At 35.9% G+C, this 12265-nt stretch overlaps 3 non-coding genes and 2 pseudogenes across 4 annotated transcripts in view; 2 read left to right on the top strand and 3 right to left on the bottom strand.

Moving 5' to 3' along the window:
* The window catches only part of LOC118475937 (photosystem I assembly protein Ycf3-like), a 17687-nt pseudogene extending 6122 nt beyond the window's left edge, over positions 1-11565 (bottom strand). The window contains exons 1-2 of the transcript XR_004855218.1: positions 1074-11565; positions 107-334 (exon numbers count right to left, since the gene is read on the bottom strand). The product of XR_004855218.1 is annotated as a photosystem I assembly protein Ycf3-like (transcript). The remainder of the gene's footprint in view (positions 1-106; positions 335-1073) is intronic.
* Positions 1790-1876, top strand: TRNAS-GGA (transfer RNA serine (anticodon GGA)). Its single transcript has one exon. It is a non-coding gene; the product is annotated as a tRNA-Ser (tRNA).
* TRNAT-UGU (transfer RNA threonine (anticodon UGU)) lies at positions 3085-3157 on the bottom strand. The gene has a single exon. It is a non-coding gene; the product is annotated as a tRNA-Thr (tRNA).
* Positions 4873-4945, top strand: TRNAF-GAA (transfer RNA phenylalanine (anticodon GAA)). The gene has a single exon. It is a non-coding gene; the product is annotated as a tRNA-Phe (tRNA).
* On the bottom strand, positions 9621-12265 carry LOC118475926 (ATP synthase subunit beta, chloroplastic-like; annotated as a pseudogene).

The following is a 12265-nucleotide window of genomic DNA, read 5'->3' as shown; positions in this document are numbered from 1 at the left end:
ATCGTTGTTTTGACGATCCCTATGTAGAAAGCCCTCTTTTCTAGTATTCACTAGAAAATTCCTCCTTCTTTTTTTTCTTCTTTCTATAGTGGAGATAGTCGCACGTAATGACAGATCACGGCCATATTATTAAAAGCTTGCGGTAAGAAGGGGTTTCGTTCTAGCGCCCGGAAATAATATTCCAAAGCCTTTGTATGCTCTCCATTGCTTGTGTGTATAAGGCCTATGTTATATAGTATATAACTTCGATCATAGGGATCAATTTCTAGTCGCGTAGCTTCATAATAATTCTGCAAAGCTTCCGCATAATTTCCTTCGGATTGAGCCAACATCCGTTACGGTCGTTCATTCTATTCAAAAAATCTCCGTTCCAAAACCGTACATGAGGTTTTCATCTCATACGGCTTCTCCCTTCTATACATAGTACTAAGCGAAAAATCTATAGAATAAAAATCGAATTAGTCCCATCTCATTATGGACCGAAGGGGGCTGGTATTTTTCCAAGAAATCTCTAGCCAACCTTCCCCCAAGAGGTTTTTCTTAACACCAATGAATTATATTAATGCTAGAGGAAAACGATAGCTCCAAGAATTTCTTTGTTCTCAACGCCTCCTATTTAGAGGAATTAGCCCACTTCAACGACCTTTGATGGTTATAAGGGTATCCAAAGTACAAACCTGATGGTTGTTTGTTATCCCAACCATTCTTCCCAACCCTGATACCAATCAGGAAAGGGCTAATTTCTAACAAAGTTTTTCTCTTGTTGATTCCTATTTCGTGGTGTAGTGCTTTTCTCCCCTATGCTGCCTATTGGTACTAGTAGAGTCGGATTGCCCTGTAATACAGAACCTATCCTGTAGGTGTAACCTTTCGCTCAATACTCAAATCTACAATTGAAGCATCTGAGGCCACATCAATCGAGGATACACGACAGAAGGAATTGTTAGTTCACCTCACCTTCCCCAAGCGCGGGTTTCCTTTACTAATTTTGTTCTCTCTATGCGAACCCTCTCTCTTTCTCGTAAGAATGAGATATAGGTAGGGCTAAAAAAAAAAAAGAGGTCAAATCGCACCATCTCTATAATAAGTAAATGCCCTTTTTTCCCCGGAGGTTGTCGGAATTATTTGCAATAAAATATTGGCTACAATCGAGGAGGTCTTATCAATGAAATTTCCATTTATACGGGATCTAGGCATAATTCCCAACCCATTCTATATAGAATTCTTTTCATTCTATCACAAAATAACATAAAAACAAAACATTCGATTCTTATAAATCGATCCATATGCTCTAAATGGATAAGAGAGATATGGATTTTCCGCTCAGCTCAAATTGTCTCCTTTTCCTTCTGTTTGGACAAGAAGAGAAGAGATATGAAATATTTGACTAAGACTGGATTTCATTCCACTTTCCTATTTCTCAACAACAACTTCCCTCATCAGCTATTTCGCGTTTTCAAAGTCATTAATTGCCCCATACCCCTTTATATTTAGATTGTATGGCGTAATGTACCTTATGCAAATGGAATTCTAGGGTTCCTTTATTTTCTTATGGAATAGAAGAATTCTTCCATTCTCTTTTTATTTTGGTTTTCCCCAAAGAAAAACTTTTCGAGGGAGCAGAATTCCTAGTAAAAAAATACAGGATCCTTCCACTTAGATGAAAAGGAATTTTTCCATCCAATCCAATAGAGCCATGGAATTCCCGAGCCGTTGTGGCTGTACCTGTACTGCAGGAATACGAAAACTCGCTATTCACTCAGTTTATTTTCCATAATAAGATTATGTAGGAGAGATGGCCGAGCGGTTCAAGGCGTAGCATTGGAACTGCTATGTAGACTTTTGTTTACCGAGGGTTCGAATCCCTCTCTTTCCGTTTCTCTTAATTCATCAATGTTAGCGATCACAATGTATCAAATTAAATAACAATTTATTCCAACAATAATACCTTTAATTAATAGAAATTCTCTATAGCAAATTACTGTGGTATGTAAAATACACATCGAGGAAATAACAAAAAAGAAAAAAGTATCCTAGGGTTAATCTATTTCTGCTAGGTGAACGGGAAAATACGAATTAAGAGCCTTAGGTCGATTTAGTTCGGGGAAAGGGGGAAGGGGAAAAAAATTCTATGAACCTTTCCTTTTTTCGTTAAGTTCAAGTCTGGCGAGGAATAATATTCTACAACTAACAACTCATTTATTTTGAGACCGACCCACTTCCTATCTAGAATTTTTTTTACTAGTCCTTTATATTGCAATGTGTCAACCGTCAAATGCTTTGGTAATTTGCCCGGATCGGATGAAGCAATATAATTTTGAACCAAACGTTTTGATCGTTGGTTATCCTTCGTAGTAATAATATCTCGGGGTTTGCAACGAAAGCTTGGTATATCAACTATACGACCATTAACTAAAATATGTCTATGGTTAACTAATTGTCGGGCCCCAGGAATGGTTGAAGCCATACCCCAATCGAAAAAGGATATTATCCAAACGCATTTCAAGTAATTGTAGTAAAACCTGACCTGTGGATCTTTTTGCTTTTCCAGCGATATGTACATATCTAAGTAATTGTCGTTCTGTCAGACCATAATGAAACGCAATTTCTGTTTTTCTTGAAGACGAATACGATATTGCTCTTTTTTCCCAGAATGGAATTTCTTTTTCTGATTACTTCCGGATTTAGGCGTTTTTTCTAGTGAGTCCTGGTAAAGCTCCCAGACGGCGTATTTTTTTTAAACGAGGCCCTCGATAACGGGACATGAAGACTCCCTTTTTTATTTTATTGAAATTTCATTTTACACAATAAATTTCGTTCTATTTACATTACAGAATACAGCGAAATTCAAACAGAATTAAACTAAAGGATAAACAGAGTAAAATCTACTAAAGTAACACAAAAAATGGAGTAACACAAAAAATGGAATTTCATCAACATCTGGATTTTTTGTATATATATTATTTATTTTTATGCTTTGTATCTAGCAAAATTGTAAGGTAAAACGACATAATAGACCTGGATTCCCCATTTTATTCGGAGAAAAAGAGAAATTCTTGTTCATAGAACATCGATAGAAAAAAAAGCCGACTATCGGATTTGAACCGATGACCCTCGCATTACAAATGCGATGCTCTAACCTCTGAGCTAAGTGGGCTTACATAACAGAAATAGTGTAACAAATAAAAATATATATAGGGAATCTGTAAAATGTCAGATCTTAATTATTAATCTTAGTTATTAACTAGTTCTAAATTGGAAGTTCCACTTAGATAGAAAAAAAAAAATACTAGAATTTCATAAAGATAAAGTTAGCTTGATATGCTTAACTAAATGATATTCTTAAATAGGATTATAGAATTTATTGAACTTTCTTTTTATTTCTCTAATTCGCAAATGGATTTTTTTAATAGAATCTATTCCAAATTCTATATTGAATTTGATTTCAGATATTTTCAATTTGATATGGCTCGGAGGAATAATCTAATACATAGAAAAGAAGAAAAAGAAGAATATATATGAATAATATAATAAAGAGAAAATGCCAAGAGATTGGCATTTTCATTTGATCATTATATACATTTTTGAGATATTTTGTTTTTTTATTTGTTAATAATTTAAGGATAAATAGTTCACTAAGGAGAAGATAGAATCATAGCAAATGAAATTTCTAATTCAGTTTAGAAAAAAAGAATGAATATCAAGCGTTATAGTATGATTTGGAATACTCTAAAAAGGAAGGAGGGAGGCGGGAGAGAGAAAAACTTTGGATATATTCATTCCGATTGAATTGCAAATATATCAACGATAAAATCAATGCAATTCTGAATTGCAATAAGCGAGCGGGGTGTCTCAAATAGAGATGAGTTGCTAGACTACGTCGAATAATGAATTCAATGATTCAAAAAAAACTAAGAGATGGATTAAATTATACAAGGAATCCTGGTTTCAAAGAAAAGTAAAATGGGGATATGGCGAAATCGGTAGACGCTACGGACTTGATTGTATTGAGCCTTGGTATGGAAACCTGCTAAGTGGTAACTTCCAAATTCAGAGAAACCCTGGAATGAAAAATGGGCAATCCTGAGCCAAATCCCTTTTTTGAAAAAACAAGTGGTTCTCAAACTAGAACCCAAAGGAAAAGGATAGGTGCAGAGACTCAATGGAAGCTGTTCTAACGAATCGAAGTAATAACGATTAATCACAGAACCCATATTATAATATAGGTTCTTTATTTTATTTTTAGAATGAAATTAGGAATGATTATGAAATAGAAAATTCATAATTTTTTTTTAGAATTATTGTGAATCTATTCCAATCAAATATTGAGTAATCAAATCCTTCAATTCATTGTTTTCGAGATCTTTTAATTTTTAAAAGTGGATTAATCGGACGAGGATAAAGAGAGAGTCCCATTCTACATGTCAATACTGACAACAATGAAATTTCTAGTAAAAGGAAAATCCGTCGACTTTATAAGTCGTGAGGGTTCAAGTCCCTCTATCCCCAAACCCTCTTTTATTCCCTAACCATAGTTGTTATCCTTTTTTTCTTTTATCAATGGGTTTAAGATTCACTAGCTTTCTCATTCTACTCTTTCACAAAGGAGTGCGACAAGAACTCAATGAATCTTATGCTATTCATTAAATAGATGATTTCTTTTTTATTTCTTTTTTATTTATTAGAGTAGAGTATCGGCAAGGAATCTCGATTATTAATTCGTTTTTTTTAAGTATTATTAAGTAAGCCATCCACAATGCATAGGACTACCCCTCCCCATTTCCTAATTTTGAATGGAATACTTTATTGATTTTTTAGTCCCTTTAATTGACATAGATGCAAATACTTTACTAAGATGATGCACAAGAAAGGGTCAGGATAGCTCAGTTGGTAGAGCAGAGGACTGAAAATCCTCGTGTCACCAGTTCAAATCTGGTTCCTGGCACAGAAAAAAAGGATCTACTGAATAGATATTGATACAAATATTTTGAGATGGATTGGGGTAAATATTTATTAAAAATCTACTTAGTCTTTAGTCTAGAGTAAGTAGATAAATCTCTAGAGTAAGTAGATAAATCTCTAAACACTTCTTTTTCTTTTAAAAAAAGGGTTTAAATCTCTGGTTCTTTATGGTATAGAAAGAGGTGAGATTAGGTGCCCTTTTCTTCATTTTGCATTTCTTATTAATTTTGTATACCGCTATTCCGAAGAATATATTTTTTTTATTCTTGCTTATCCTACTTTCCCAGTTGTTCTAAGTAATATGCGCGGTACAAAGTTCGTGGTAGGAACTTCTTTGAGTCATTGTATTTTTCTGTTCATACGAAGGAAACAAATATGTGATTTTCCAAATTGGAAAATAGAAATGAAGCCCTTTTTGTTCAGTCTATCTGGACCTTTTTGTATAATAGGAATTAATTAGAATATTATATTCTAAGTATTTCGTTTCGTCTAGGAACAGAACGTCAAAATATTCCTTGACTTGAATAAAATCTGGAATTGTGTTGTATAAGTGAACATGAATTTATTATCACTCAATGAGCATCTTGTATTTCATAGAAATTGGGGGTTATATAGTCCTTACGTAAGGGCCAGCCTATCCAACTTTCAGGCATTAAGATACGTTTAAGACGTGGATGATTATCATAAGAAATTCCCACCATATCATAAGATTCGCGTTCTTGAAAATCGGCACTTCTCCAAACCCAGAAAACAGACGGGATTCTAGGATTATCCTTTTGGGCAAAGACTTTTATGCATACCTCTTCTGGGTTATCTATACCATACTGTATTCTCGTAAGATGATACACGCTAGCTAAAGATCCACCGGGTGCTACGTCATAAGCACATTGGGAACGTAAATAATTGTAACCATATACATATAAAATGACAGCAATGGAATCCCAATCCCCCGCTTTTATTTGTAAAGTCTCTACTCCTCGATGATCGAAGCCCAAAGACCTATGAACCACGTCATGTTTAACTAGCCAATTAGATAACCAACCCTGCTGCATTGTCTTGATCTCTCCCCCTTTTGTATAAATATTTCACATTTCAAATGCAAGTTTGAAAGATTGTACTGCTCTTTTCTTTCTTTTTCTGCACAAAAGAACCCCTCCTAATTCACTAATTTGTAGGAAGATACTGAACTTTTGGATTTGAAAAAGTTTCAGAAGATATATCTAAAGTAGATGGTGATTGATAGAGCAATTCTTGTTCGTAAGTTCCAGTGTGAGTACTGCGCCGAACATAAAGTTTGTGACGGGGTAGTAAAAGATCTATTTTTCTTTTGACTTTGACATAGAGTTCGATCCTCAATTATTTCTCGCGCTATCTTCTTACGAAGTTTTGTTAGGGCATCTATAACAGCCTCTGGTTAGGCGGGCAACCCGGCAGGTAGACGTCCACAGGGAATTAACTTATCAACTCCTCGAACAGTACTATAGGAATCTGTACTGAACATGCCCCCTGTAATAGTACAGGCTCCCATAGCAATGACGTATTTCGGTTCAGGCATTTGCTCATATAATCGCACTAAAGATGGAGCCATTTTCATTGTTACCGTACCAGCTGTTAAAATTAGGTCCGCTTGTCTAGGACTTGATCTTGGTACCAATCCATAACGATCAAAGTCGAATCGTGAGCCTATTAATGAAGCAAATTCAATGAAACAACAACTGGTACCATATAGAAGGGGCCATAAACTTGAGAGTCTTGACCAATTTGAAAGATCGTTTGGTGTAGTTGAAATAACGGAATTGGAACTTGTTTGGTCGAGTAACGGAAACTCAATCAAACTCATAATTGTCTCAATGGAATCTTTTCCTTCTTTTTTTTTTTTTTTCTGAATATTCAGTTAAGACCATTCCAAGGCTCCTTTTCGCCATGCATAAAACTAAACCAACAACTAGGATAAGCACAAAAATGAAAGCTTCGATAAAAACGGATACACCCAATACGTCGAAACTCATTGCCCAAGGGTAGAGAAAGACTGTTTCCACATCAAAAACAACAAAAACTAGCGCAAACATGTAATAGCGTATTCGGAATTGTAACCAAGCCCCCCCCATGGGTTCTATACCCGATTCATAACTAGAAAGCTTCTCTGGTCCTTCACTAACCGGGGCTAAAAGTCCTGAAATCCAAAATACCAAAATAGGAATAAGGCTTGCTATTATTAGAAATGTCCAAAAAATATCATATTCGTGAAGCAGAAACATAAATGTACTCCCATTAATGTGGAATAGGCGGAACTGAATTAGTCAATTCAAGTTGACATTGTCAATTTATCCAGAACTTCTCTCTTTTCCTCGGTGAAACAAGAATCTGTTTTGCTCAAACCAAAGGCAAGGAGCGCTTACTTTAGCCTTTATTTCTTTGTGATATGTCTTCCTTAAGGATTCATCCAATGTAATCCCCACTTCCCTTCTTTTTGATTTCCCTTCTATTTAGATATGATATAGACCTAATTCTTATACAAAGAAAACTCTTTCGCTTCACTTTGTCTCACTTTCTCTAGAATCTCTAGAAAAAAGAATTGCTCTACCCTTTATTAATGATAGTCAGAGACTATTAAATAAAAAAGAAAATACTTACTACTAATTGGATTAGAACCTAATTAAAATAGGATGATTAATATATATTAAAATAGGATGATTAATATATACATCCTAATGAGGAGTAATACTAAAAAAAAGAACTCTATTTCAGAATTATGAAACAGAATATCCTGTTTTATTATTTACTCTTTCTTTTTTTTTTCTTTCGATTTTTTCTATTTTATTTAAAGTGGATCGATTTAGATAATGTATATGATAGTAATATACTTCAAATAAAATAGGAATTCGCAAAATGGAGAAAATCGTTGCAGTCATTATAGGAAAGTATGGGAAGACTTAGAGCATATCCTATTTAAAGGAGGATGAAATTCAAATCAGGTAAGGGATCCTTCCTTCTATTGATTTGATCAAAATTCTTTTTTCTTTTCCTGTCTCTCTGATTTGCGTTTCGATGAATGAGCCTATGGTAATGCTTTTATCTCTATTCTATGGCGCAATCGACCGTTCGAGTCTATAAACAAGTACTAAATAAGGAAAAGAAAACTATACTAAAGGAAACATAAGATATCCATCCTAAATGGAAAAAAGACGTATATATTAGGGCTATACGGATTCGAACCGTAGACCTTCTCGGTAAAACAGATCAAACAGATTATTATCGAAATGATTCGAACTGTTTCAAAGACCCAACATGCATTTTTCTGCATTGGGCTCTTTCATCAACTAATGTAAAGATCAGTTAATTCGCCATAGTTTTTCTTTAGGGAAAGATAATAAGATGGCTCCCTGTGCTCTGATTGATTATTTGTCTTATGATCTATCTAGGAACAATACCAAAGTGTTTTCAAAGGAGGATTACCTTGACTTAGGTCTGCCTCCGGCCTAAATTAAATCAACCTAAGTGAAATGGAGTCTCTATCGTTTCCGCTGCAAGAGTTTACTATGAGACTTCATACACCTTAAAGTTCATAGAACGAAAAGAAGTTTTTTGGAGGCCCTTATCCTCATTACGCCTAGCATTGAGTGGGCTGGATATTTACCTTATCAACTAGCAAATCAATAGGAGTTCTATTTGAGTAAGCACCTTAATTGGCACCTGAATCGGACTGAACCAGCTGTTTGTCATTGTCAGGCTACTGTTCTTCTATTCTTTCGAATCCATGAAGTAAGACATTGATTTTGCAACAAGGTCAATTATGTTCATTGCATAAAAAGTTCCCTTGAAAAGCATTGGCGCACGTGTAAACGAGTTGCTCTACCGAACTGAGCTATAGCCCTTGTCAGAGATATCTTAACATATAGATAATTTCTTGTCAAGATGAATATTCTCTAATGCCAGAGGATATCCCTTTGATCCGTTTACTATATAACATAAACATACCAATAACGGAGCGGTATTGCTTATAAAAAGGATTCAATCTATAATCGATTCGAAGTAATGGGGCTTCTTTTGTGGTGATAAATTGCCTACTTAACTCAGTGGTTAGAGTATTGCTTTCATACGGCGGGAGTCATTGGTTCAAATCCAATAGTAGGTAGGTAGGTAGAAAAATTACTAGATAGCATTGGACTTACTTCGCTTCGCTATCTAATAACTTTTTCTACCCTTCTTTCCTTTTTCTTTGTATCAACGAAATCTTTGGATTGTCTTCAATTGTGATGGGGGAATCCAATTGACAGCCTCGACTCGTATCCTAGCTCGTCTGAGAGCTAGCTTCGCTTCAACCAATTCTTTCGTACCTTCAGCTTTACTCAAGTTAGCTTCGGCTATTTCAAGTGCCTGTTGAGCTTCTTCTGGATCAATGTCACTACCCAGTTCTGCATCATTTCCTAAAATGATGATCTCATTATTAACTATTCTTGCAAAACCACTCCACAGAACCGCCGTTAACCATTGGTCGTTCAGGAGGCGTATTCTCAAAGGACCCATATCTACAGCTGTGTTAATGGGGGCGTGGTTTGGTAATACACCAATTTGGCCACTATTAGTAGATAAAATGATTTCTTTCACTTCACAATCCCAAATAATTCGTTTAGGAGTCAGTACATAAAGATTTAATTTCATTTCTTCAATTTGCTCTCCTCTTCTAAGTTTATAGCTTTCGTGCTAGCTTCATCGATGTTCCCCACTAAATAAAAAGCCTGTTCGGGTAGGCCGTCTAATTCTCCGGAAAGGATTAGTTGAAATCCCCTAATTGTTTTCTGCAAGACCAACATACTTTCCTGGAGAACGGTAAAAACTTCTGCCACAAAGAACGGTTTGTGATAAGAACCGCTCGATTTTTCGTGCTCTTGCTACAGTTAAACGATCCTCCTCCGATAATTCATCCAATCCAAGAATTGCGATAATGTCCTGAAGTTCTTTGTAACGTTGTAAAGTTTCCTTAACTCTTTGCGCAGTTTTCATAATGTTCGTTGCCAACAATCCGAGGCTGTAACATAGTTGAGGTTGAATCTAAAGGATCCACTGCGGGATAAATACCCTTGGAAGCTAATCCTCTGGAAAGTACGGTAGTAGCGTCCAAATGTGCAAATGTTTGTGGCAGGAGCAGGGTCGGTCAAATCGTCTGCAGGTACATAAACTGCTTGGATCGAAGTTATAGATCCCTTTTTGGTAGAAGTAATTCTTTCTTGCAAAGAACCCATTTCTGTACTAAGGGTAGGTTGATAACCCACTGCGGAGGGGCATTCTGCCTAATAAGGCGGATACTTCCGATCCTGCTTGAACAAAACGAAAGATATTATCGATGAATAAAAGCACGTCTTGCTTATTAACATCTCGGAAATATTCTGCCATAGTTAGGGCAGTTAAACCAACTCTCATACGAGCTCCCGGCGGTTCATTCATTTGGCCATAGACTAGAGCTACCTTTGATTCCTCAATATTTTTTTCATTAATTACTCCGGATTCCTTCATTTCCATATAAGATCATTTCCTTCACGAGTCCGTTTCCCCTACTCCGCCAAATACGGATACGCCTCCATGAGCTTTAGCAATGTTATTGATTAATTCCATGATGAGTACTGTTTTACCTACTCCTGCCCCCCCCAAACAGTCCGATTTTTCCTCCACGTCGATAGGGAGCTAAAAGATCGACCACCTTAATACCTGTTTCAAAGATAGATAATTTCGTATCTAACTCGATAAAGGCAGGCGCAGATCTATGAATAGGAAATGTTGCACTAGTATCCACAGGACCCAAATTGTCAATAGGCTCCCCAAGAACGTTAAAAATTCGTCCGAGAGTAGCTCCACCGACTGGAACACTGAGAGGAGTTCCCGTGTCAATCACTTCCATTCCTCTCATCAACCCCTCTGTAGCACTCATAGCCACAGCTCTAACTCGATTATTTCCTAATAATTGTTGTACCTCACAAGTCACATTAATTTGCTTATCGGCAGTGTCTCGACCTCTTGACTATCAAAGCATTATAAATATAAGGCAACTTGCCCGGGGGAAAAGTGATATCCAGCACGGGTCCAATAATTTGATCAATACGCCCTACGCTTTTTTCTTCAATTGTGGAAAATCCCGGGACGCGAAGTAGTAGGATTGGTTCTCATAATTATCACATAATTTTCAAAAAAAAGGAATTTGTCGAAATTTTTTTTCTTGTTGAATAATGCCAAATCAAAAAAAATATCCCAAAATCCAAAAGTCAAAAGGAAATGAATTAGTTAATTCAATAAAAAAGAAAAGGGGACTCGCACTTGATTTCGTTGCCCAAGCGAATCCCATTCAATCGTTTACTTATGGAATGAATCCGTTGGAAAGTTCAATCCATTTTTTTCATATAAATTTCGCCTTTTGTGAAGGATCTGTGCCTACTCTACTTTCCTATCTAGGACTTCGATATACAAAATATATACTACTGTGAAGCATAGATTGCTGTCAACAGAGAATTTTCTTAGTATTTAGGTATTTAGATTCAAAATATCAAAGGGGAAGAACTTTAAAAATTGTAAAATAAAGATTAGGGTTTGGGTTGCGCTATATCTATCAAAGAGTATGACAATAATGATGGATTTGGTGAATCAAATCCACGGTTTAATAACGAACCGTGTTTAACTTACCATAACAAACAACTCAATTCCTATCGAATTCCTTCCTATCGAATTCCTATAGTAAAATTCCTATAGGATAGAACGTACACAGGGTGTACACATTATATATGAATGAAACATATTCATTAACTTAAGCTACTCCTTTTTTTATTTAATGAGTTGATATTAATTAAATATCTTTTTTTTTAGATTTTTGCAAAGGTTTCATTTTACGCCTAATCCATATCGAGTAGACCCTGTCGTTGTGAGAATTCTTAATTCATGAGTTGTAGGGAGGGACTTATGTCACCACAAACAGAAACTAAAGCAAGTGTTGGATTTAAAGCTGGTGTTAAGGATTATAAATTGACTTACTACACCCCGGAGTACGAAACCAAGGATACTGATATCTTGGCAGCATTCCGAGTAACTCCTCAGCTCGGGGTTCCGCCTGAAGAAGCAGGAGCTGCAGTAGCTGCGGAATCTTCTACTGGTACATGGACAACTGTTTGGACTGATGGACTTACCAGTCTTGATCGTTACAAAGGACGATGCTATCACATCGAGCCCGTTCCTGGGGACCCAGATCAATATATCTGTTAGTAGCTTATCCATTAGACCTATTTGAAGAGGGTTCTGTTACTAACATGTTTACTTCCAT

The sequence above is a fragment of the Zea mays genome, unplaced genomic scaffold, assembly GCF_902167145.1.
Source record: "Zea mays cultivar B73 unplaced genomic scaffold, Zm-B73-REFERENCE-NAM-5.0 scaffold_87, whole genome shotgun sequence".
In the NCBI taxonomy this organism is placed as follows: domain Eukaryota; kingdom Viridiplantae; phylum Streptophyta; class Magnoliopsida; order Poales; family Poaceae; genus Zea; species Zea mays.
The sequence above is the reverse complement of the archived record's forward strand: the minus strand, read 5'-3'. Positions and strand labels throughout refer to the sequence as shown.